Genomic DNA, 24,960 nt, shown 5'->3' with positions numbered 1-24,960 from the left:
AGAAGACAACATCAGTGTCTTGGAGAAAAACAGGTACAAGTGCATTTCCAGCATCCCCGCTTTGCTTCTCTTCAGAGTCCTACTAGTCTCTAGTCCTTGACCTGCCAATGCACTTGGACTCGACATATACAAGGATGGGCTGGGGGGAAAGCCAAGTCGGCACCGTCGGATATTGCTTCCCCTAAAATGAAAACTCAACAGCGGGCCAGCAGTGGGTGTGCGCGCTTTAATGTGAGAGTATGCGTGAGCGGTATCTGGCCACTCAGTTGGCCCGGCACCGCCCACCAGGCTGCCCCCGCCCCAGGCCAACTCTTCCACCGCGTCTATAAAGGCCGCGCTCCTGACCACCCTTCTCACAGCTCCGGAGCCCGGCCTGCCAGTGAGGTGGCTCTCTGCACTCCACACACAGTCACACTCCGCGCACTCACACACTTGGAAGCGCCTCCCCACGTCCCTCCCCTGCCCTCCTCTTGCTCTGCTCTTCTCTTCCTCACCACAAATAGTCGCCGATCGACTGCCAATCCGCCTCTTTCTCTCAACAACATGACTGACTGGGAAGAGGTGGCTCAGGCAGAGCGGCTCTGCCGGCGCAGGCAGGAGGAGCAGGAGGATTATTAAATAACGCAGCTCGACTCTGTGCAACTGGGAGTGGAGAGAAGGAGCCCAACAGTCGAGAAGGGGAGGGAGGACAGAGGAGGGGGACCAGGAAGGACAGCCCGTGCCCCGAAGACATAAATCCCTGAGTGCCCGGGAGGAGCCTTAACAAGCGGCGCGGAGCCCTCAAGGTAGTAACGCCTCCGGTGCCCCCGCGCCCGGCGGGTCGCGCGTCGCGTCGCAGCTGCGCCGGGGCCGGCCTCTGGGGGACGCGGGAATGACCGCCCGGCAGGTGACCGCGCAGTGCCCGGGCCGCTCCGGAGCAGCCCCCACCCAGGCCCCGGGTGCTGGCCGCGGGCCCCGAGGACGCGGCGCGGAGACCTGGCCTTGTGGGCTGGGTGGGAGGGAGGAGGACCGGCTCGCTCGCCGCTGGCCCGCGACTCCGGGTGCGCTGCGTGGCCATTTCCTCTGCGCTCCTGAGCGTCCTGTTCCTTGCGGCCCCGGCGGCCGCTCCAGGGCGACGCGGAGCGCGGCCCGCCAAGGAGGCAAGAGTTGGAGCAGGCTCTGGGCCGCTCCCCTCCTTCGCGGCTTGCGTCCCGCAGGTAGGGGCGGCGGGCCAGCGCTGGCGCCCAGGGCTGCGGGTGCCAGGGCGGGGACGGTGAGGAGGAGGGGAGGAGGAGAGGAGGGGAGGAAGGGGGAGGGGGCGGGGAGCCTGGGGCTCCGGAGGGAGCCGCAGTGCTGGATCCCAGACCGTCTCTTGCCTGCGCCTGGTTGTCCTTTGGCTTCCTGGATTGGAGGGGTGACCCTCCCCCGTGGTGGCAACAGCGGCGACTTAGAGTGAACAAATTGCTTTGTGGTGGCGCGTCGAGAGAGAGAGAGAGAGAGAGAGAGAGAGAGAGAGAGAGAGAGAGAGAGAGAGAGAGAGGAAGAGAGGAAGAGGGAGGAGGAGAGGAGGAGAGGGTGGGAGGAGAAGAGAGAGAGAGGAGAGAGAGAGAGAGAGAGAGAGAGAGAGAGAGAGAGTGTGTGTGTGTGTGTGTGTGTGTTTTTCTTCGTGTGTGTTCGCACTCCGGACTAATCAGTGCCTTGGTTCACCTGAGCAGAAAGTCAGCCCTCATCTGAAACTGCAGGTGACTCCCAGGCCTCTGATCTTTTGGCTTGTGTTCCAGGGAATCATACACACGGTGCCAACAAGAGGTAGGGGTGCACGAAGGGGTGACAGAGGGATTTGTGAATGGTGCTTCTCTGCGCGTGGAGGCTGAGCCTTGCTGATGTAAAGGAGGAGGTATCCAGAGTGAGAAGAAAGGCTATTTATGGCAAAGAGTTGTGAAATTTCTCAGGGTTTCCTTCAGTGTTTCCTGAGCCTCTTCCTTCTATCCCCTTGTCTCACAGAATTTGAAGCAATTTTGCTTTTTTTCATCTTCTCATGGGACCTGCAATATAAAATGAAGGAAGTCAGAGAATCACAAGTTAAAAAAAAAAAATAAGCTCCTTATAAGTCACAGATCCCTTGCCCTATAACGTTTCTAATGCCCTAGTCTCCACTCCTCTTACCTCTGTGGGTCCTGGACCCACAAGACAGAAAATACCTGCTTGTTTTCATCAGCTTTCATTTCTGAAATCTTTGCAGTTGAATACTTTTTTACTAAAATATCACACATTTTTCATTCTCCCTCCTTCCTAAAGGCTATTAAAAATAATATGTAGACATTTTTTACATAAAGCTAATTCTATTAAAAGCCTTGTGAGGAGAGAGAAACAGACTACTAAGTGAGGTTATATATATTTCTACTGATTTTAAAAACTAGATATTAAGGGAAGACATAGCATGCTGTTAATTTAGGCTACAACATAATTAGTTTATTTTGGTTTCTCATTCTATTGCTTTGTAATAAGTTCACATTCCAAAGACATAACCTGAAGCTTAGAGATGACTTGGGACAGTGTCTGTCACTTAGCAAATTTCTGTTTGTCCTTAAAAGTAGCAACTCCAAACTGCTGACTGAATTGTGATAGAACAGCACCCTTAACTTAATTTTAAACTGAGATGTTTCTAAGTTCTTGCCAAACACAATATTCTTACAACATTGAAATTCCATATTATAACTATTTCACAGAGAAGTAAACTGATCAACCCTATTGTCAGAGTGATTTGTCTTCATTTGGTTTAATTAAGAAGCTTGATGAAAATTTTTTTTGCAAAAACTATCAATTGTTGTTTGTCCCCATGCCCCCCAGCACCACCAAAATATGAAGGTAGATTTTAATTTCCTGTACTAAGGAAATTGAACTTAAGTGAGGTCACTCTCAGCCTTTTAATTTTCAATTTTGAGACAGAGTCTTCCTAATTTGCCTTGGCTGGCCTGGAACTTATGATCTTCCGGTCTCAGCCTCCTGAGTAACTGGAATTACAGGTGTGCACCACCTCCCTGGGCCTAAGGTGGCATTTCTTGACAGTCCTGTTCATTAGAAACAAGAAGCTGAGTTAAGGACTTGATTTGGTTAGATTCATATTAGTTTAAAATATATTTTCAGCACTGACACATGTGCAGTTTTTTTTTTTTTCCCTTTTGGTCCTGAGGACTGAACCCAAGGGTGCTTTATGACTGAGCCACATCCCCAGTCCTTTTAATTTTCTTTTCTAATATTGGGAGAGGGTTTTGTTAAGATGCTGAGGGTCTGGCTAAGTTGTTGAGGCTGGCTTTGAATTTACAATCCTATTGCCTCCGCTTTCTGAGTTGGCACGAGCAGTTTTATATATTAAGTTAGAACTTAGATGGAGAATCCCACTCTGAGAGTCATTACCTTAAATATCTGAAACCATTGAAACACAGGGATACTTGGTGATTAAAAAATGTCATTGATGAACCGTGTAACTTCAATCATTGAAAGTTGTATTTATGAATATCTGTTCTTTGACACTCAAAGAGTGAGCCAATTGTTACTTATTTTAAAATTATCATTTACACCATTGAATGTTAATTTACAGAAAGTCATAAAGTAGAAAAGTGAACCATTTATTATTTCCTACAATAAGTTTATTCAATTTTTATTGCATTTTATAACTCATAATACTCATTCTAAAAGACTTATCATGTGAATTGCACTGTCTAGGCATTGTGGGGGTTCTTGCTCCTATCCCTAGGAACTAACTGGCCAGTTGAGAGAAATCTGATGTGCATGCTTTAAACAGAGTTAACATGACAATAAAAGATTGCATATCTAAAAAGGGCTACAGGAATTCAGAGCATGACAATAACATTTCATACTGATTGTATCTGAAAAGGCTTCAAAGGGTAGGTAAGACTTGCTTGGTCTTAATGTTAAAGGATAAGTAGTTAGTAAATTGTGGATGAGAAGAAATCAAGGTCTAAGCAGTTAGTTTCCTGGAATGATAGAAAAAGAAAAAACAAAGAGAAGACAGAAGTGAAAGCAAATTTGTTTTGCAATAGATTTAGGTATTGCTAGATACTGTTGTGCAATGTGCAGGGCAAATCTGTTTTAGATGTACAACATTCTGAAAGTTTCACTCGTGGAGTTCATTGTCAGTATTTCTGAACTTGAGAAGACAAATATTTATTTTGATTTTAATAAACAGCATATACTTATACTGCTTACTCTAAGTACAGTAGAGTATTTGTAGAGAATATGCACTTTAAATCTTTAAATATACTTATATCACAATAGAGCATTGAATAACAAGATTGTGCAGGTATAGCCCCTTTATAGTGGGGTGTTTTAGGTACTTCCTTACCCAAACCTCCTTACCTTTGTTCTAAAGACTTGTGATAATGTGTAAAACAAAAGCATTAATGAGCATTCCTTGAATTTTTAATATTTTATCATCATAAAACTATGACTCATTAAATACCATACTTTTATATTGCTTTTATTTTAAAGTTGTTAGATTTATTAGATTATGTTTTAAAGTTATTATATGTATCCACATAATACTTTACCTATTCTTATATCATTTGCCCTGAATATGGAGCCATGATACTGGGTTTGTGGGGAACTTTTTAGAATTGTAGAAAGAATTTTAAAGTGTTTTTATCTATATTCTTAAAAATGAACTGTACTCATAATAAGAGGATGACCTTTCTCTATTCTAAACTTACTTTTTTGTTGCATGAATTTATTTGTTGTTTTTACATAAATACAAAACTGCTTAGAATGCATTTCTTCATTTTTAAGAACACAAAGGGAAACATCAGAACTGACTTTGAGCCTGTCTGTTCAATATGACAGCTCAGAAGTATGTTAAGGTGACACTGAAGAAATTGTACAAATATTAGATAAGACTTTCAATAGCCAAATGGAATTACTTTCAGATTAGTTGAATTAAAAGATTTTCTCATATATATTTTGTTGACAGTGCATAGATGATAAGAGTTATTATAAAAGTGAAAGCCTATTAAATCACCAATTTCATATTCATGCAAGAATGGAATGATTTCCAACATAGGGTATATACCAGCCTATCTTTAATTAGTCCCTTTTGAGTTTGATTTTGGTCTATATGTCACAGGTGTATCATTTTGATAATGTAATCTTGCCTACTGTGTGACTGACAGCCTCTGCATGATTTCCCTATTGGATAGTGACAAAAATCTGCTTGCTTTATATTGAGTACATAGGCTTCTATCAGTAATATTATCTTTACCATGCACAAGTGTCAGTTCACAATAAAACATGAAGTCTGGAGTGGGAGGACAGGTGCGGGATATTAAGGGAAAAACACTATAACAAAAGTAACATGTTTCATTATGATGCTTTTTCTAATTATAGAAACATATAGCTAAGCATCTTACATTATAATACATAGAGTACCAAAATATTATTATTGGTCTTATTTTAAAAACCACATTACATTTTAGCTATTTACATATGGGCTAAATTAAAAGAGAAGAAAAGGTGATAGTTGAAAATATTTATGAGAGTCTTTGATGAGATATAAAAAATTGCTCAAAAATTTTTGCTTAGGTCATTGATGAAAAAAGTTGATTGGCTCAGTTTCTGGCCCTGTCTCTAGATAACTTAAAACATGGTTTTTGGTAATTTGTAAAATATTAATTAATCTGATTAAAACATTTGAATACCTTAACTGTCCTCTGATACTGAATAAAATACAAATGTCTTTTATAAAGAAACATTTTATTATCTAATGGCTAATTCCTAACCTAGATCAAGGGTTCTCAAAACGTGTTCCCTGAACAACAGCTGCACTTGTTAACTTGTTAAAACACCATATCTGGAGCCACACCACAGAGTGAGTGCATCAGAAACGCTGGCAGAGGAATCCTCTGCTGCGTGCTCTACCATTAGACAACCACCGGTTTTGAGTAGTTTAGAAGGAAATTTGAAGCTTGCTACATTTTTTTTTTATCTAAATATTTTTTCTCAGCTGGCGGTAAACTGTAGTTTTACTGTTTAATCTTAGAAAATATTACTGTTTCTATCAAAAGATTTCATCTTAACTGTATTTCTTGACAGAATTTCAAATGAGTTTCCTATTCTTGTGCACACATTTGCTATGGATTGGGAAGGGAATACCTGAGAATTTAATTACACAGTAGTGACCCCAGGCTAGATCTTATTGGTAGTCACTTAGAAAGCAAAGACTATGCATGATGTACAAAGGTTGACAGTTTGTTTAATCTTCCTCATGCTTATGTGATATTTTTGTTCTTGGCATATAGTAATAACCTTTCTCTGTATAAGGTTATAGTTATTTTAGCCAAACAACAAAGGATCACAATCACACTTATTGAATATTCTTTAAACCTTACTATTGCAATAACTTTAGATTCTCGAGATCCTCTGAAATCTGAGATCTAGTATTTACATCCTGCATTTCCTTTGGTACCACTTTTTTTTTCTCCATCTCTTCCTACACCTTCCCACTCCTTCTCTGTTTGGGATATAAACTTAATCCTCACTTCCCTAAAGACTCCTTTATTTGCTTCTTTTTCTGTGTCAGTTGCTCTATATTATAATATCTTGGTTCTGTGTTCCTCTGCCATGTGTTACTTATTGAAATATTTTATTTACATGTATGTGATTGGTTTGGTATTGTGTCATCAGGAATTAATAGTGCACAGTGTTAAGAGTAGATGCCCAACAAATATTGGATGAGTAAATATATGAATAAAAATTAAACAATTATGCCATCTAAGAATGTTTTATTAGTTTTCCAAAAAAAAAGACTCTTTAAGTAAGAAAGGTTTAAAAATAAAGGCATTCCCAGAACATATATAAACATTGGCGTTTCTTTCCTTTCTTTTTGGCAAATGCCAAGATAGTATCTTATCAACAGTTGTCTATAGTGTGCTGAACACTTTTTACACTTTATGTTATGTCACATAATTCTTCTAATGTTTTAAAGTTGGTTTGTGAAAATAATGTTTTCAGAACAGAGACTTATAGGTCAAACTACATCAAACTTTATTTTTTTTGTTACAATGATGCAAACATTATGAACTCAGTAGGGAGAGAAACTATTAAGAAGTATATGTCCACTTTATTCCTGTCTTCTCTCAGGGCCAGGTAACGTCTGTGCATTGCCTACCTTGTTGCCACTGTCTTATGCTGCTGCTGTTGCTTCCTGGGTGATTGAAATAGATGATGGATGTCTTTCAAGATTCTTACTTCCACCATATTGCTTTTTTCAATACTGGTAACTTCAGTATCATTCAATCAAAATTCTCTTCCCCTATCTGGTCAGTCTTTGAATTCTTTAATGGAAATTTAACACATAATCAAATATAATTTGGAGAATGTGTGCCTTTATGCAGAGATGGTTCAAACTTTAGAAATACTCCTCCGTATTTGGAAACATAAAGCTTGTCTTTTGAATAGGTTCACACAAAGATTTGAGCACCTTGCTCAAGAAAAGTTTACCTTAAGTATAATTTTTGAATCTGCTTTTTTTCCCCATGAAAATGAAATATATTCATATGATAGTATCAGATTAAATTTAGTTTCTTTTGACTTTTAATCTTCAGTTCATCTGTTTAAACCATTGTTCAAGTGTTTGTAGCAAAATAAATATTTAAAGACTGATTCAGTAGAAGGCTATGAGCAGAGGTAAATTTGGTTATTCTGAATTCTTCTGCTAGACTGACTTCATAAAGTTATACATTTGATGGTATGTTTAAATCAGTCAGTATTATGAATAAATTTAGGTACATTATATCAAGTAGAAAAAATAATTGGTTGGTTAACTGAATATTTCACCTGTGGCCTGATTTGTAGTATGAGTCAAAAACTGATTTTTGTTGCCATAACTATTTAATCATTGACTGAAAGATTCTTCCTATCTGGATTTAGAGCATTCTTCTTGTGTGGCGGGAGGATTGATTGGTTTCTAGCCCAGCATTTTGGGACTTAGTATAAAGCAACTCTTAATATTCTGCTCTAATACTGTAACATTTTTAGTAATTAATCTTCTTTCTTAAATTTCTCCTTCCAAAGCCCCCCCCCTTTTTTTTGCCTGGGTCTTCTCTATTTCTTTGAAGACTGGGTTCCTGCCTCTGGAAACACTTCACTATCTGAGCCCTTTGTCTGCCAGCAGAATCCTCAAAGTACAGCCAGTTTCCTGGATTGCTAAACATTGCCAGGTCTTAGATGTATGTTTCATTTCAACATTCATTCTTGGACTTTCACCATGCCAACTACTTAAGGCACATTGCCATAACCCCTTCTTGGAGGTATTTATAGCTTAGTCTTGATTGGTTCGATTTGATACATTTTCCTTTTCTGGCTGTGTCCTGCTGTAGAGGTACTCATTCATTACCATTGACAAAAACATTCTATAAATGCTTATTAGGTATAAGTCAGCCTGTTTCAAAAAGTATGAACCTCCTGTGAGATAATCTTAATATATAAATTAGAAGTAAGTTGTGATGGCTGCTGAATAGCTTAATCTACAATAAATGAAATGAAAGTTATTCTATCTTTTGTTTTATGCCCAAATATGATATGTATATAATTGTATGCATACTGTGCATATGAATTCTTTAGAGTTTTCTCATTTCTCTTTTTCTGGTGTCTTGTGAGTTTCAAGATCATCTGGCTCTTCTATATTCTCTCTTCTTTGATGACACAGAAATCTCCAAGCCTCAGAAGTCTAGTGCAAGAAATAAATGGATCTTTAAAAAACCAAAATAGATGTAATTTGAATACAAGACAGATTGGTAAGTTTGAAGTTCAGATCCTCTTGATCCTTCTTCCAATGTAAATGGACCTCAGTCTATCCAATCATCTTTGCTGCTAGGGAGCTATCCAGGGTACTAGAAGTCTGCTGACTGTCTTGCAAAAGTGCAAAATCTGTTATATTGTTTATGCCAATCCTAGAACCTGCTGTTGCAGATGCTGCATCTTTCACTTGGAGTCACTAACCTTCCATCATTTGATTTATTCCAGTGAATCCTTCAAGGTTCAATTCAAATGTAAGTTCATGGAAGCTCACGTCTATCTCATGCTAGAAACTTCTGTTGTGTTCCTATACTAGTCTGTGAATTGCTCTTAAATCTTCTTATACCCCATGCCCTGTGAGGACAGGGCATTTTAATTTTATTATGTTTACCCACCAACTGATCTAAAGCTGATGTGTGAAGATCCCCAGGAAGATAAAACTGAATGAATACATGCATTGCCACTTAAGAATGACTTGAACTTTGTCTTTGTGTGAACTACTTTCACCTCTAGCTGCTGTCTTAAATTGTACCTAGGCTTTTATTGAATACTGCTCTCCCTGGCTACTTCATAGACTGAAAATTTATTTTTAACTTGTAACTGAGTAACTTAAAATGGCAAAAGTTCATTTTCAACTGAAGAAAATGGAAGAACTAGAGGAACTATGGAATCACTACCACATATATTTGAGGATGAGTGAGGTATAAAGAAGCTAGAAGCAGTTGCACAGGCTTATTTGGAGAATAAAGGTCGAAGGATGGTCTGTTTTGTTACTTGCACAAATAAGAATTCAGACTATCCACTCAGTGTTCACTTTCTATAGAATTCCAGAAGGTGGCATCTCCTACCATTAGCCATAAACCAGATGCAAAATTTCAAAGTATCCACTTTTCTGAGGCCATGTGAGGTTGGCAAATATCTTACATTCAGTAGACAAATTTTCTTAGGCTGTGTGTATACATGGATCAATGAGCCTATCTTTCTGAAGTTTACAATTTAGCTCCCCATTTCAGAGCCCATATTATCCATAATCCTGGGAAATTGGTGGTCTTTTTTTCAACACACCGGTGATCTCTTCTGCAAACTGAGTGAGCATGTTTATATCCTGTGCTGCATCCCTCTCACACATCATTGCCCAGAGCGTCCAAAGTGTCAATAGGGAATATGGACATCATAGAAGAACTCCTTTATTACATGTAAGACATTTTGTCTTTAGTGGTATTGGCCTAGAGATTGATCACTCTTACATGATGTTGGTAAATTGTGTGCCTGGGCACATCTTCCCTTATTTGGGAAATCTTGAGTATAGTTTATGTACCGTGTTTCTTGGTCAGAAATTTCCTGTATTCATTTTATAGTTTTTACCTTTCACGTTTTTGCAATTGATTTACTAGTATTCTTTGATCATACTTCTGTTTCCATTCTTTTTTTCTTTTACCTACTATTAACAGGAATGTTTCAGTTTTGAAGCAGAAAAAGAACAACTGTATTTCTATTATTTTTTTTTTTAACTTTGGGAGCCCACTTAAATAACTCAGGTAAATAATATGGATTCAAAATAAGTTGGGAGTATAAGAAAAGACATTTCAAATATGAAAATGAAAAAACAAAGAATTCCGTAACCATATTGAATTAACTAAAAAATTGGAAAAGAAATAATTTCTTTTGTAAATATTTAGCATTTTGTCAAATGAAATGATCATCATTAATTTTGTGTGTTAAAATCTGTAGTACATTTTTAAATAATACTAGACCCAAAATATTCCAATAAAAACTGTGCTTAATCTAATAGAAAAGTTGTCTTAAAGCACACTAAACTGTAATTTTTACAGTTTAGGTGTTTTTAGTGGAACTCTTAGGAGAAAGGGGTGAATTATAGCAATCATGTGAATGATTGTGTTGTGTAAATGTAGCCCTAACAATCTTCAGCACTTAGTCAAGTTTAGGACTCCTTAGGGACCAAAACTGATGATTGCCTCTGATTTAAAGTGTGGCCATGGAAAGATGGGATCCTGCTGTGTCTATCTTCCTCTTCAATAGAAGCAAATAATTCATTTCATACTGCCATCAAAATCAGCACAGATACTATTGAATTAATAACTTATGTTGCCATTAAGTCAAGCTTGAGTCAGTCTTCTTTATACGTGTATGTATAAACATGCACAGGTGTATAGAAATGTAATTTCTGGTCATGACATCTTAGATAACTTATTCTGGATGTTTTTAGTATATTTTTTTTTTCTTGATGGTTAATCAGTCAGTGTCGTCCAGAAAACAGAAACAGTAGGGTGTGTATGTGTCTATGTATCTATCAGAAGATAGATTTTAAGGATTGTCTCATGTGACTAAATTGTAGTACTGACTGTCAGCCTGGACTTAGGCATAATTTCTGTTTTATAATCTAAGGCAGATATCCTTCTCAAGGAAACCTCAGTTTTTACTCTGGAGGCTGTCAAATGATTGGGTGAGACCCACTCACATTATTAAGAACAATCTGCTTTAGTTAAAGTCAAATGATTGCAGATATCAAACACACCTTCATGGCAACATTTAGGGCAGAGTTTAGTAGAACAGCTGAGCACTGTAGTCTAGCCAAGGTGTGTCACACATGGTGAGAAATTTAACAAGGTCTTTCTAGTTTACACAATGTTAGTGTATATTTTACATATTTTTCTTTGACCAGAGATACTTTATCATTAGTTATTGGCATATTTAGACATGGATTTATTCTTCATTTATTTTGTATCCATTTATTAAGCATGTGCAAAAGATAATTCTATGAAACTCAATAATTTGAAGGAAATGAAAGATGAAGGCTATGTCTTCTTAGTGTGTTCATTCTAGTGGAAGAACTACAAATATATTAGATGCCTGAAAGATAAATTTGAAGAGTAAATGTGTGTAATTTTCAGCTTCACCAATTAAAAGTCATTTTTCCCCATGAGCAACCAAAAAATTATAGAAAGGGTTAACATGCCAGGTTATTATGCATATTAGTTTAACAGTGAGTCATATGTAAAACTAGATACTGAAGAGTATGCTTGCCTACTGCAGATCAACTTCATTTGAACCATGTTTCCTATGCTTACATTTATTTTAGCACATTTAAGGATTTATATCTGTGTACAACCTCTGCAAAGGTAATTTAATGTACTGTATTCAAAGAGATCTGACAAGAGGACTATCATGTTTTATCGATAGTATTGCTCTTCATATAGCATGAGTGATTATTATTATTATTTTACTTGCTCTTGATGGGGTTTTCTAAGACTGCTTTCATATTCTAAAATTACATTTTGTTTCTATTTCCATATTCATCAAATGTGTTGCTTTTCTGGCTTTGGAGGCCCTTTGTAAGCTCATCATACTTTGTTAATTCAAACATAGATCTCCCACTTTGTGGAGGTCATATAACTCAGAGCGCCCTCACACACACAACATATGCATTTAATCCTTTCTGTTTTCGAATTTCAGCTGTCATTATAAGCCTAATTCTACCGGGCCTTCCATGGTACTTCAACCTGCCCTGGGAGTTTCCTATGCAACACTCTGAGTTGTGAGCAATACCTAGTTGGCACCAGACAATTAAGCACAGTCTGTTCTGCTACAGTGCATTTTTGTGTAATGTGAATTAACTCCTACATGATGTCTAAATTGGAGAATTATGTTAGTAAAATGAGGAAGTTGGTTCTTGAATGATTTCCCCCAGCATATTAGCTTCACCAAATATAGCTGAATGCAGAGTATACTTATGCAGGCAAATACAAATTGCAATAGAGAGATACAGTACCAATTATTTATCCTATGTTCTTTTGTTGGGTGGGTTTTTCTTGTCTTTTTAGGCATATAGAATTTTTATAAAAGTTTTTATAGGTTTGGTTAACATTGTGTTATAAATTTTGAGTATTTCTGCTACAGTCCTATTTTGGGGGACAAACTGTTGTATTTATCATCAAGTCTTTGAGAATGAAAAATATATGCATTGTAGTAGCAGAAACTAAACAAATTTACTTTGAATAATATTTACTCAACTTATTTATTTATCCACTATGCATTACTCACTGATGCTGATGTTAGATGTATGAAAAGCAAGCCAGACTTAACATCTTAATACATGGAAGTCTTTAATCAAACGTCATATTTGATATGTTTGATATGGTTCTGTTACTTAGCTCAGTTGATGGTGAGGAAGAGAGACAGCAAGTAGTGATTGTGGCTCATGCACTTTCTCTTTGCCTTGAATGGTCTTCATTCCTGCCTTATTTAGCTGATTTTCTCTAAACTTTATCTCAACTCAGGCATCACTTTGTAATATTGTTTTGTGTTCTCATAACACCATGCACCTCTTTTTTTTAAAAAAATTAGCACTTAAGGTAGCTGTTAAGTTTAGAATTTTTTATCTCTTATTATTTTTGGTATCACTGTTTTCCTGGTCTGTATACCCAATGCTTATGAGGCCACTTTATTATACAAACTATACAGTATTTTTTTTAAAAAAATAAAGGATATAAGGTACTTGTCAGTTTGTTTTATTTAATACTTTTACTCCTCAAACTGTGACTATTCGATTTTTTTCCTTGAAATTCTGTTGTGGTATGTATAGCTTACAGCTTTCCTGAACTTGCCTCCATATCTTGCTTGGTCAAGTTTCAGCGAGGCAAGGTTCATATTCTTGCCAGGGACACTTGATTGTAGAAAGAAAAGTTTATTATTAATTGAATTAACTGTAATTTGTGGGTTACACCTTTACCGTTTCTGTTGAATATGACAAGTATGCGCCTCAGTTATTTTAAGTGAAACATAACGCTTAGTTTCTTTTGTTGTGAAATAAAATGTCCCATGTATTCATTTTGATCAGTTGTACATTTTTATATAGCCCAACAATATTCTAAAAAGCAAAGAAAAAGTTTAGTTCATCTAAATTTGTTGCTGCTCAGTAATATTTTTGCAGCATTTTAGGACCATTATTTTCATTGTAATAAACAGCCTATTTTCTGGTGACAGGCATTTTAATTTCCATAAAAAAAGTGGTCAGTAGACTTCTAGATATAAAATTACATGATAAAAATATCAAAAATTATTTCTATGTACTTTACAGATAGCATTTGAAATAACTTATACTTTAAAATATCCTTATCTCATAAGCCTCTATTTGATTCCAAATAAAAATCTCAGAGAAGTTTTCTATTTAGCAAACAAAATACGTAATTTTTATACATGATTGTGGAATACCACATAATCAAAATAACACTCTAGTAATTAAAGAGCTACCTTATAAAACTAGAAAGGATGAAAAAAGACAACTATAGGCCTGCTTGGCTTTTGTGTCATATGTTAATGCCTTTAAAATAAAATTTCACTGCTATATCAGTGTGCTTTTCTCATTTATGCTTTGCACCCATGCTTGGATCCACATTGCCATAAGCTTGGGCTGAGTCATTGTGCTTAACATTTCAATATCTATTGTACTGAAAGTGATTTTTTATTTTCAGTTCACAATCTGTATGTTCGGAGTTCATTACAGAAGTCTAAACTGTAAGGAAATGTGATCTTTATATGATAATTATTTCAAGGATCATTATTATATACTTCCCATTGTTCTTTTGACTACATTAATATACTTTTGTTCATGAAGTGACTTGTAATCAAAATTATCATTTCTTTTACTTTCATTCAACTTTTGGAAATTTTTAATTCTGCCGATAAAAGTTACCATCCTTATCTAGTTTATGCAATAAAATAATGAACAAAAATTCTACAAATGATAAAAGTTAAAAATGGGATCAGAATTTTTATATTGTGTAGATACATACACTCAAGGCTTTGTTATAGGACAAATTTTTCCTGTGCTATTGAGAAATGAAGAAAGAGCTGATTAATTTCTTCAAATAATCTATAAATTATATATTAAGCTATTATAAAGCTTAATTGTTGGCCTTTGCTGAAAACTGCTACTAAGTAACTATGAAGCATCATTATTACCTTCCTATGACTTAAAAATCAAGTAAACATTAAATGGGAAACATGTTTCAAGGTAAAATATTCAACTTAAGTAGTGAAAAAGAGCAAGTAAGGTAATCATAACCTCTCATTTTTAGCATTCCTGTTTTCAAGTCTTTTAGTGGGACCAAATTTTATAGAACAGATGTAGAATTTTAATCTTTTTCTGCAGTGCAAGAATATACTGTCTGAGGGATATTTTAATATGTAAAGTCTCTTTAATTTTTTATAGAGATTAAAATGATGCTTTTCCTACATATGCATTTTCTGATGTTTAAGTTTAATGAATGTAAAGAGTATGGTCTTCAGGTCATCTTTTTCCCTTATAAATTAAATCTGTGTTTCAATATATGATACCTCTGAATTTAGACCAGGAAACCCTCAACCTTATTACTGGTAAGTTTGGTCCAGCTGCTTGTACTTTGTTAAAGGAGTAATTCATAATATTGTGAGTTAAACACTACAAGAGGGAGGTGTTGTTGGAAGATTTATTTTAGTGTTGATAATTTTGTTAACTATTAGTCATTAAGATAAACAAGTATAATTTTATATCAGCCAGATTTCTATATGGCCACTTCACTACATAGACCTGGAGCCTACTTAAAGTTTTCTTCATAAACATTTGCATATTTCCTTGTTTTGTTAGGCCAAGCCATTTGGTGGCCCTTTGCAAGTATAAAATAGTTGATATTTTGTCATTATTTATCCAAAGAATAGCATCATTTAAAATAGCATACTTTTGAAATATTTCTTAGAAAATGACCAGTTTTTCCTAACTTGAGTGTGGCACTGGTTGGATATATTCAACTTTCATGAAACCAGCATCACTGATGCTAATAGTCTCTGAAAACACATAAATTACTTCTCTTTAAACACTATAATATCCTTATAAAAGCAATTAACATAAGATTAAATATTTATTTTCATGATCTCAATAATTTATGAAGTTAAACCATATTATTTCTTTTGATTATCTTCAGGCTACTACATGTGTTTTAGTTACTTTATATTTATTTACTTAGTCATTTTATTCATTTATTCAGTGATATATTATTATATCTGTTTATTTTAAAAACTTTAAGTACTTTACAGGTATTGAACACTTTATACATGCAAGTACTGTATGGAGTGCTCAGTTTTAATGATCTCATTTTATTCTCTGAGATAGGCTATTTTCAATCCCTACTTGTATTTGTAAAAATGGAGGCACATAAAAATATGTCAACTTGTGATTACTCAACTTGTATGAGGTGGAATAAGGAATTATTTGGGGTTTATATGATATAATTGCTGCTTATATCAAATTCCGTGTTCCATTATAAATGGCAGTTTACAATGAATAGTTTTTCTGGACTATTAAAATATGCTTCTAGTACCTACAGATATAAAAATTGTTTCGGCACAGTTCAGGTGCCTAACACTATAAGTTATTCCAAAAAATAATTTTATAGAATATATAAACATTAACTAATTCTCAATCATTATCATTTGAATAAACCTTTTTTTGTATTGAAAGAAATCCTAGAAATGAATGACAAAATTATTTTAGGTTAGGAAATGAGATGAGTACAACAATAAATGTAAATAAGAAAATATTCATATGTGTATTCTAAAACAGAAATGCTATTCCACTGGCTATATCAATGTGCCTTCATTAAAAATTATATTGTATTAGGTTGTGAACTTTATAATATTTAGGTTACAAGGTGATTAATTTGGGGCAAGATATTTCTGAGTTTACAGGCTCTGTTTAGGAGTTAAGGAAATTAACAATGTCTTTTTCTAACAAATGAGTATGTTTGCATAAACAAAATAGTAGTGTTTGTAACTTCCGATGATTGTGCTTTCCCCAGAGTGTCCAAGAATTTATTCTGAAAAAAAAAAACTCATGGAAAAATACTCAATGAAAACAGTATAAGTCTTTTGTATTAAGTTAGTTCATTTTGATTGGCAATATTATTAAAAAAGGTGCACAATGAAATGCATTTTTTTTGGTGTGGAAAATGTAGATTATAGAGTGCAGGGTTCTACAGATGTTCTCCTCATTGGTCAGAGAGGAGTGGACATAGAAATATGTCTACTTGCAGTAGGAATTGCAACCACAATGTTCCTCAGGAGAAGTTTTAGAGTCTATAAACCACTTTCCCAAATTCTATCCCTTTTGAACCTCAGTGGCCAATTATTTTGATGTCAGTTTATACTGGACAGACCTAAGGGTTAGAAATTAATATATTCTCCTATGATATCACTGTTACTTGTGCTTCTGGCTTAACCAAAGTTATCCTTTCTTCTTTCACATTCTGTGATGCCATCCTCCAAATTCTAGCAGGAACTCACCTGTGCATCTGCTATTTCCCTACATAGTGCAGGAATAGGAATTTTCTTTGACCTCTTCAGTCACGTTTCTTGAGGCTTTGTTTCACAAGTAGATCATACTCTTAATAAAAGACATGAGTGATGACATGTGTTTTAGAATGAGAAAGTTATCTTGGCTTTCTTAGGACTCAATCCATGCTTCTTATGACATATGTTTCAGAACTCCAGTGATGTCTGTAATTGCAAGTAATAGACAATACTAATAAGCTTGCAGTATTTGCCATTCACTACTCAAGGACTTAACACACATTGACTCATTTAATTCTCACGATAATCTGATGAAGTAGGTGATATTTTCCTTATATTGCAGATGAAGGGCACATATTTTAAAGAAATACCCAAGTTCGTAAAGTTGGTTTCTACTCAGAGCAGGGACTAATCTTTGCAGTAGAGTTCCATGTCCATGCTCTTGGTCACTTCACTATATACACAGGGAGGTTAGTCGAAGTTCTTTCATAAACACGTCTATATTTTGTTGCTGATATTATGCCAGCAATTTGATGATCCTTTTAAAATCAATGAAAATCTTAATATTAGTGAAATTGTCCACTTCTATTTCAGTGGTAATTTTAAAGAGGTAACTGGTTATTTGCCATTAACCTAGTTTTTTGTTTGTTTGTTTTTGTACCCAGCTTTACTTGATCTAAGTATCTATATAGGAAACATATGTCATGCAGTGTACTAGGTTTAGTATTTATAGATACAGGACTTGCCTATATAATCAACTTGCCTTTCTAAGGATCTAAATAGCTATGATTTGTTCAGTGAATATATATATATATATATATATATATCCATATATATGTGTGTATATGTGACATATCTCATCATTTTAGTATTGTTTTGTGGTTAGGGTTTTTAAAGATTATCATTGATAAAATATTTTTAATAGATTATTATTTTTTCATTTCACCAAAGTGAAGCATTTGATTCAATAAAAGGTTCAACAATCACACTCTCACTTGACAAAGACTTGCTTGGTTTATTAGCATGAATGGGAATATGAATGATTTAAAACAAAGCTGATGAAGAAATAGAACTAAAGTCCTATTGCTGAATAATGAAAATTCATGTCTGAACCCTTTCACGTAAACCTAAAAAAAATCATCTTAAGCAAAATGAAATATTAGTGAATAAAATAAGTGGAATGATAAAACCCAATAGAGGTAAAATTTTCTAGATAGCATTAAATATACTTGCTACTTTATTTTAAATTTATTAAAGAAAATGAGGATGTAGGATTTCTTCAAAATGGTGTTTTTATAACTTTCAATTTGGTAAATTTCCTATTTAAGTACATTATGTTTGATATTCCATTGTTTGAAAGTGTTTAAAATGATATCTATAAAGTCTACCATTTGTGATTTTTTAACAATTTAATTTTTAAACCAATAATTTAAAATAGAATGCAGATATTGAAGCTACAAAAGAGATTATCAGGTATTTAATATTTATATGTTAAATATTAACATATAAATATTTTTCTCTTAATGGTCTTAAGTCTAAAAAAATCTAGAATACATTGATAAGAGTGTCAGAATATTTGTATAATTAAGAAAACACAAGGTATAAAGAATGCTATTGTAGAACAAACTCAGATAACCATTGTTTTGTGAAATTAGAATTGATTCTATGTGATAATTTTATCAATAGATTCCTCTGCCACATTTTGGCTTGTTTATCTCTTTACTTATTACTCAACAATTATTTATACAGTATTTACAATGACATTTACATTTACATTGTAAAACACTAAGATGGATTAGACATGGGTCTTGCAGAAAAGGACTTGCATTCTAAAGCAGTAGCTATGACAAATATACTCTATATTCTAATGTCTTAATAGGCAAAATATAAAATTCCATAAAACATACTATTCCAATGGATTACATTTGTAGAATATAAATGTCATAAAATGCATATAAAAAACTGTGGTTTTAAAGGAGAGATTATCTTCAACTGTATTAGGTAGAAAAATCACCATCAAAGAAGTTGTATTTGAATTTGGGTCTGAAGTGTGTGTGTGTGTGTGCATATCAATTTAAAATGTTTTTGACTGCAAGTAACCCAAATCAAAGTATCCTTAACAACACAGGGAATTTATTGGCTCATATAACTGAAAGGGTTCACAGCAACAGCCGTGACAGTTCATTTGGTGCTTCTGCTTTATTTCTCTCTGCTGCTGCCAGATTGTTTTTTTTTCCTTGACTAGCAGAAGGGTAGCAGGAATGAATTCTGAGACTAATGACTCTGCATGATAAGCTCCAGAAGAAGAAACACTTCCCCAAGAAATCTTTCTGAGATCCATCTGGATTGGAGGTGCCTAGGATGGAGGATTGACCTTAACCTGTGGCTAGGATGAAGGAGTGTGCCTATTGCTGTAAATGAACTAAGGCTCATTGCTGGAGTTAAAAATAGTGTTTGGTTTTCCCTGAGTATTTAGCTGCATGGGGAGTGGTTTGGAATATTGCATTAAGCAAGCTTATGCTGTTGGAGACGGGGAAAGGAGAATGGATCCTGAGTAGGCAGCTTAAGGTGTCTACTGGAATGTGTGTTGGACATTCAAATACCAGGAATGACATTCAAGCATTGTGGGTTGTGTGAGCATATGAAGGAAGGAAAACAATATGCATGAAGAGAGCACTTGACTATTGCAGCATTGGTTAAGGTAGAGATCGCTTGAAGGGAAGTTGTTTGAAATAACATTAAAAGGGTAAGTTGGGATCAGATGGAATAACTTGAAAGCTTATCAGTGAAATTTAGGATTTATTCTGTAAATGAAGTGAGGTGCTCAGTAATTTTAGCACTTGGCCAACATGCTCAGAGGTGCTGTTAGTATTTGAATGTGTCAGTGTCAGGGGAATACTTCTCAGGAAAATCGACTTTAGTGCCTGGTTGAATGGTGGTGTCATACTCTAACATGAGAAAGAGGATGGGAAGCAATTTGTAAATTTCTTACCTGAGTCTCTCAAAAGATGATTGTTTCTTTACTAGTAAAAGGAAATGCAATAGAAAAAAATTGGGGGTGCATAGAGATTAGGAGTATGTGTTTGAATATACCACATTATTCATCTATTCATTGAATGGTAAGGGCTTTGGAATTCAATTTTTAACCTTTTTATTGTACCAGTGAATAATTTGATATTCACAGAATGGAGTGACTTTATTCAATTCATGATACTTTATGTTTTGGAGCTAGTTTGTGCATCCAGCCCTTCTGGTTCTAACTTTTGTATTCTATCCATTATATTATAGCTCCTCCCAGGTTTGACATACACATTGATATGTTTTTCCTGAACAATAAATGATATCTAACATTTACTGAGAACCACTTTTTCTCAGACATTTTTATTCTTATTATTTATAGTTAGCTGATAGATATGGTAATTAAAATCATTGTATCTGGTGTTACCAAGTACATCCAACATGTCTATCAAGCAATTTGTATACATTATATACTATGCTTTTAATGACCATTCTGTGGTACACATTTTACAGATTGAAAAATTTACACTTAAAGAGTTTATTTAATATGCCTAAGATCATGCAGCCTGATGGGCCAGAGCAGGATTATGAATTCATAATAGTTGTCAAACTCAATCAGTGCATACTGATGCTTTCAAAGTATAGTGAATCCGAAAATGAGTGTTTTGACTTGGTGGAGGAAGGGGTTGGATTGGAGACCTTTGCTCTTGGTAATTAGAAATGTGAGACTGACAGTCTGTCTTAAGGTTGAACCTAAAAAGGCTGATGATATAGACCTCATAGCAACGAATATTGGTCTTGTTTGCAATGGAAAGATTAGAAAAAGGGAAGGGGCATAGAGGCAGAATCTGGGACCCAAGGAGTAAGTAAGATAAGCCCCATAAATGTAAGAGGACTATCAAGAGAATTCAATGACAGAATACAATGGGGATAAGATTTTCAAACCAAAGAAATGACCAAATTCCCCAGTGTTTCAGGATAATCCCATTAGATGTAGTAAGTAGAAGGTCATTGGTGGTTTCTTGGGAGACCAATTTTTATCAAGTGGCAATTATGCAAAGCACTAGAAGTAGGGTTAATGAGTGAATGTAATGACTATTTATAGTTGGAGAGCGATTCCATTAGACAGAGAAATCTTTAAAAAAATCACTAGGGAGATAAAATAGGTAATGAAGCTTGGTATTGGAAACTATGGGAACAAATAGAAAAACTCTAGTGGAAATATCAACTCTACAAAGAAAAACTGGAGAGAATAGTGAATATTGAGAAAGATTTTTTAAAAGGAATACATATACAACTAAAATAGAATAATGTAAAATGGGCAACAATTTCACTGATGGTCTCAGTGTTCTCAGCAAATATGTAAGTTCTCAGAAAGTCTTGGTGTGCTTCTGTGTAATGTTGGTCCCTGTTTTTAAGTGGGAAGCTCCTTTGACTGTTACCTTCTCACTGAACTGTGTTGACAGACTGTCTCACCTGCTTCTGCTCCACTGCAAAGTAGAAAACCTTCCCTCACTAACCTCCTTTCCAATATTGTGTTTCCAAATGGAAAGATTGTCATTTTGTATGTTTTGCATGTTCAGTTTCAGTAAATGCTAATGTTTCATTAATTATTTGGCAAAAAGACCAACATATATAACAGTTAATGAATTCCCTAGAAACAAAGACTTAAAATTCAAATCCAGCTGCCCCAAAGATAAGCTACCGAAACCAGAAACCATGCATAATAAAACTGCCTACCCATGCAGATGCTTGATAAAAATGTACAACCAGTATTGTGGTATCCCAAGTGAATGTAACAAGAGAAGTGACTTTATGTAAATGTGTGAGGTCTTCAAATTTCTGCTCATATGTCTGCTCATCCTATGTATTTTCCGTCTTGTTGAAGACCTTTGCTTGGGTTATTCCAATTACACGGATCTACCTTCTCTTTTCACTCTTCCTCCATGCAAAATAAGATCAGATTAATAGTTTATTTAGCATACAATGTGTCCCAGGTCCTGTTCTACTATCTTATATATAATAAAGGATTAGTTCCATTGAGTCCCAAGTTTTCAATTCTATGAATATCGAAATGAAATTGACACAGGCATGTTAAAATAGGTTGGAAATTATAATCTGGAACTTATATGTATTATTATATTATGATTCATATATTATAATTAGATCATATCCTATATGTTTTTATAGGTGTTTCACATCTGAGACAAGGGGACAAAAGTGATTTTAATTACTTTCACCAGCACTGTGAGTTAGATAGTATTTTTTTTCCCATTTTTGCAAATGAGGAAATTGAAATATAAAATTAATGTACTTACTTAATTAACATTTGCATTTTACGATAATTAATTCCAACAAAATCATTTTAATAATCACCTAAAAACTTTTAGCTATGTAAAAAATAAAGTAAACTGCTACTAAATGTAGTTTTTTAAAAATAGTTTTTCAAGCAAGTTGAGAATTGTTGCATTGGAAAGAAAAGTATATCCTTATCGAATCTACTCTCTTGGTTTAGAGGGTGGAATACAAAGAATAAAAACTGAGGTGTTTGAAGAAGTGGAGTGTGGCATGGTGGAAAGGATAGATTCGTATTTGTTGAAAGGGGCAGGTGCAGAAGGTATAAGCTAGGTTCTCTCAGGCTGACCCTCTTTTTGAATGGGTAAGCTTGTTTTGACTGTTGTCTTTTACTGAATTGTCTTTTGCAATTTATCTTATCCCTTTTGTCCTGAGAACAATGCAGAAGGCCTTCACTTCATTAATCTGCTTTCCCTTAATATGTTCCCAAAGCAAAAAATCCATATCTCATATGTTTTTACATGCTCTGTCTCAATAATTGCTACTGTTTTATTAATTAACAATTGTAATAGCGAAATTCATACATACACACAGTCCTTTTCTGTCATTTCTACACCAGATACTGACATTACGGCATTTTTGGCAAATAAGTAATTGATTAAATTTAGTCTTAATGCTTGTATTTATTCCTCTGTGTATAAAAGTTAACATCAGTGGATTAAGTGTATTTCAGTTAGAAAAGAGTTTCCAAAACTTATCCTGTTTTTAAGCGAGGCTAACAATACACTAAGTATAGAGGCCTGGAAAAAAGTTAAGACATCAAAATCATAACAGTGGTAGGAAGTGACTTGAACAGTGACAAGATGAGAAATCCAATGAGTCATAAATAAGCTAATTTAATTCAGAAACTGTAGGGTGCTGCAAAGATGTGGTTGCTACCTTTTGATCTGTGACAATTTCTTTTGTTCTTCCCTGGTATATAGAGATAGACTTGTGAGATTTTTATCAATTGAATTTACAATATTTACTATTTGAATATAAAAGTAAGAAGGACAATGTTCTAAAAATGGTGGATTAGTGTGCGTCAGAAATAGTGGCTTAGATAAGTGTGTTAATATATCAGGTCACTAGAGAACCACTTAATTGAATAATCTCAAACAATTTGTGTCTTTGTTCAGCCATGAAAACTATGCAGTTATATCTCAGTGCCAAGATTATTTTTTGTCATGTTTTCATTTGGGTTGATCATAATTTTCTATATTTCAAAAGAAGAATTCCATGGGATCATTACTTTTCAGTTTTTGTCAGTTTAGTGATGGTTTCTTAACCTTCCCATAAAGTCATCTTTAAATCTGTCTGTGTTTTCTCATATACTAATATTTACATTTTTCCTGCTAGTCTCAGTTCATGGTACAAAGTTCAAGCATTGCATTGTTAAAGGGGGGTTTTGAGCCCACATAATATATAAACAGTGGAAGGTATTTGGTTCACAGTTCTGGGTCCTGGGATGTCCAACAGTATAGCTTTGGTATATGCTCTGTGTGCTCTGTCATCCTTTGATGGAAGGTGGAAGGATAAGAAAGCTTCAAAGCAAGAGATCCAAAGGGAGTAAATTCACTTTAATAACAATCACACTTTTGTGAAAACTAACCCACTACTGAGATAACATTAATCAATTCATGACCAATCCCCTGGGCCTCACCTGCTGACACTGTTGCATTGAGAATTAAGTTGCAAGCACATGAATTTTGGGGGACACATTCAAACTGTAGCAGCTGGCAAATGTGATAAAGTAGTTTTAAATGTAATAAATAGGGAGAGTATCAAAAGCTTTCTTAATATTTATATTTGGCACCAGAGCAAATAGCTTATGTAGGACAAGAACACCATTCTTACATGGCTCAGAATCTATCCATTTCATTTTCCAAGGCTTTGAATTTGGTTCACTATGTATGTCTGTCTGCTCTACTAGTCATTTTTTAAAGAAAATATGGGGAAAATGACATTTTTATTTTTGATCAAAGAATTTAATAGTTCATTCTATTAGTGCATAAAGAAATAAAGAGAACTTGAAATTTAAATTATACATCTGTACTTCTCCTGTTATTAATTCATTGATTCAATATTTGCTTTGTACCACAAACTTATAGTACTTTACATACATTATCTTCTTTAATTTACAGCAGCCACAAGAGATATTTTCTGTTATGATAATAATTTTAAAATATGAGATAGAGGAACATTAAAGAAGAGTCCACATTTGAGTTGCCAAACTCTTAAGATGATGTTCTTGTCTCTTCCTCCTCCTCCTCCTCCTTTTTTGATAACCAGGGTAATAGATAGGGATGGTGAAGTAGTAGAAAGGGAAGATTGAGTTACATTGGTGTTATGGTTTGGATGTGAGGTGTCCCTCAAAAGCTTACATGTGAGACAATGGAAGAAGGTACATAGGGAAAATGATTGTGTTGTGAGACTCTGAACCCAGCCAGTGAATTGGGTTAAATTAATCCCTATAGG

The sequence above is a fragment of the Callospermophilus lateralis genome, chromosome 8 (assembly GCF_048772815.1).
Source record: "Callospermophilus lateralis isolate mCalLat2 chromosome 8, mCalLat2.hap1, whole genome shotgun sequence".
NCBI lineage: Eukaryota > Metazoa > Chordata > Mammalia > Rodentia > Sciuridae > Callospermophilus > Callospermophilus lateralis.
The sequence above is the reverse complement of the archived record's forward strand: the minus strand, read 5'-3'. Positions refer to the sequence as shown.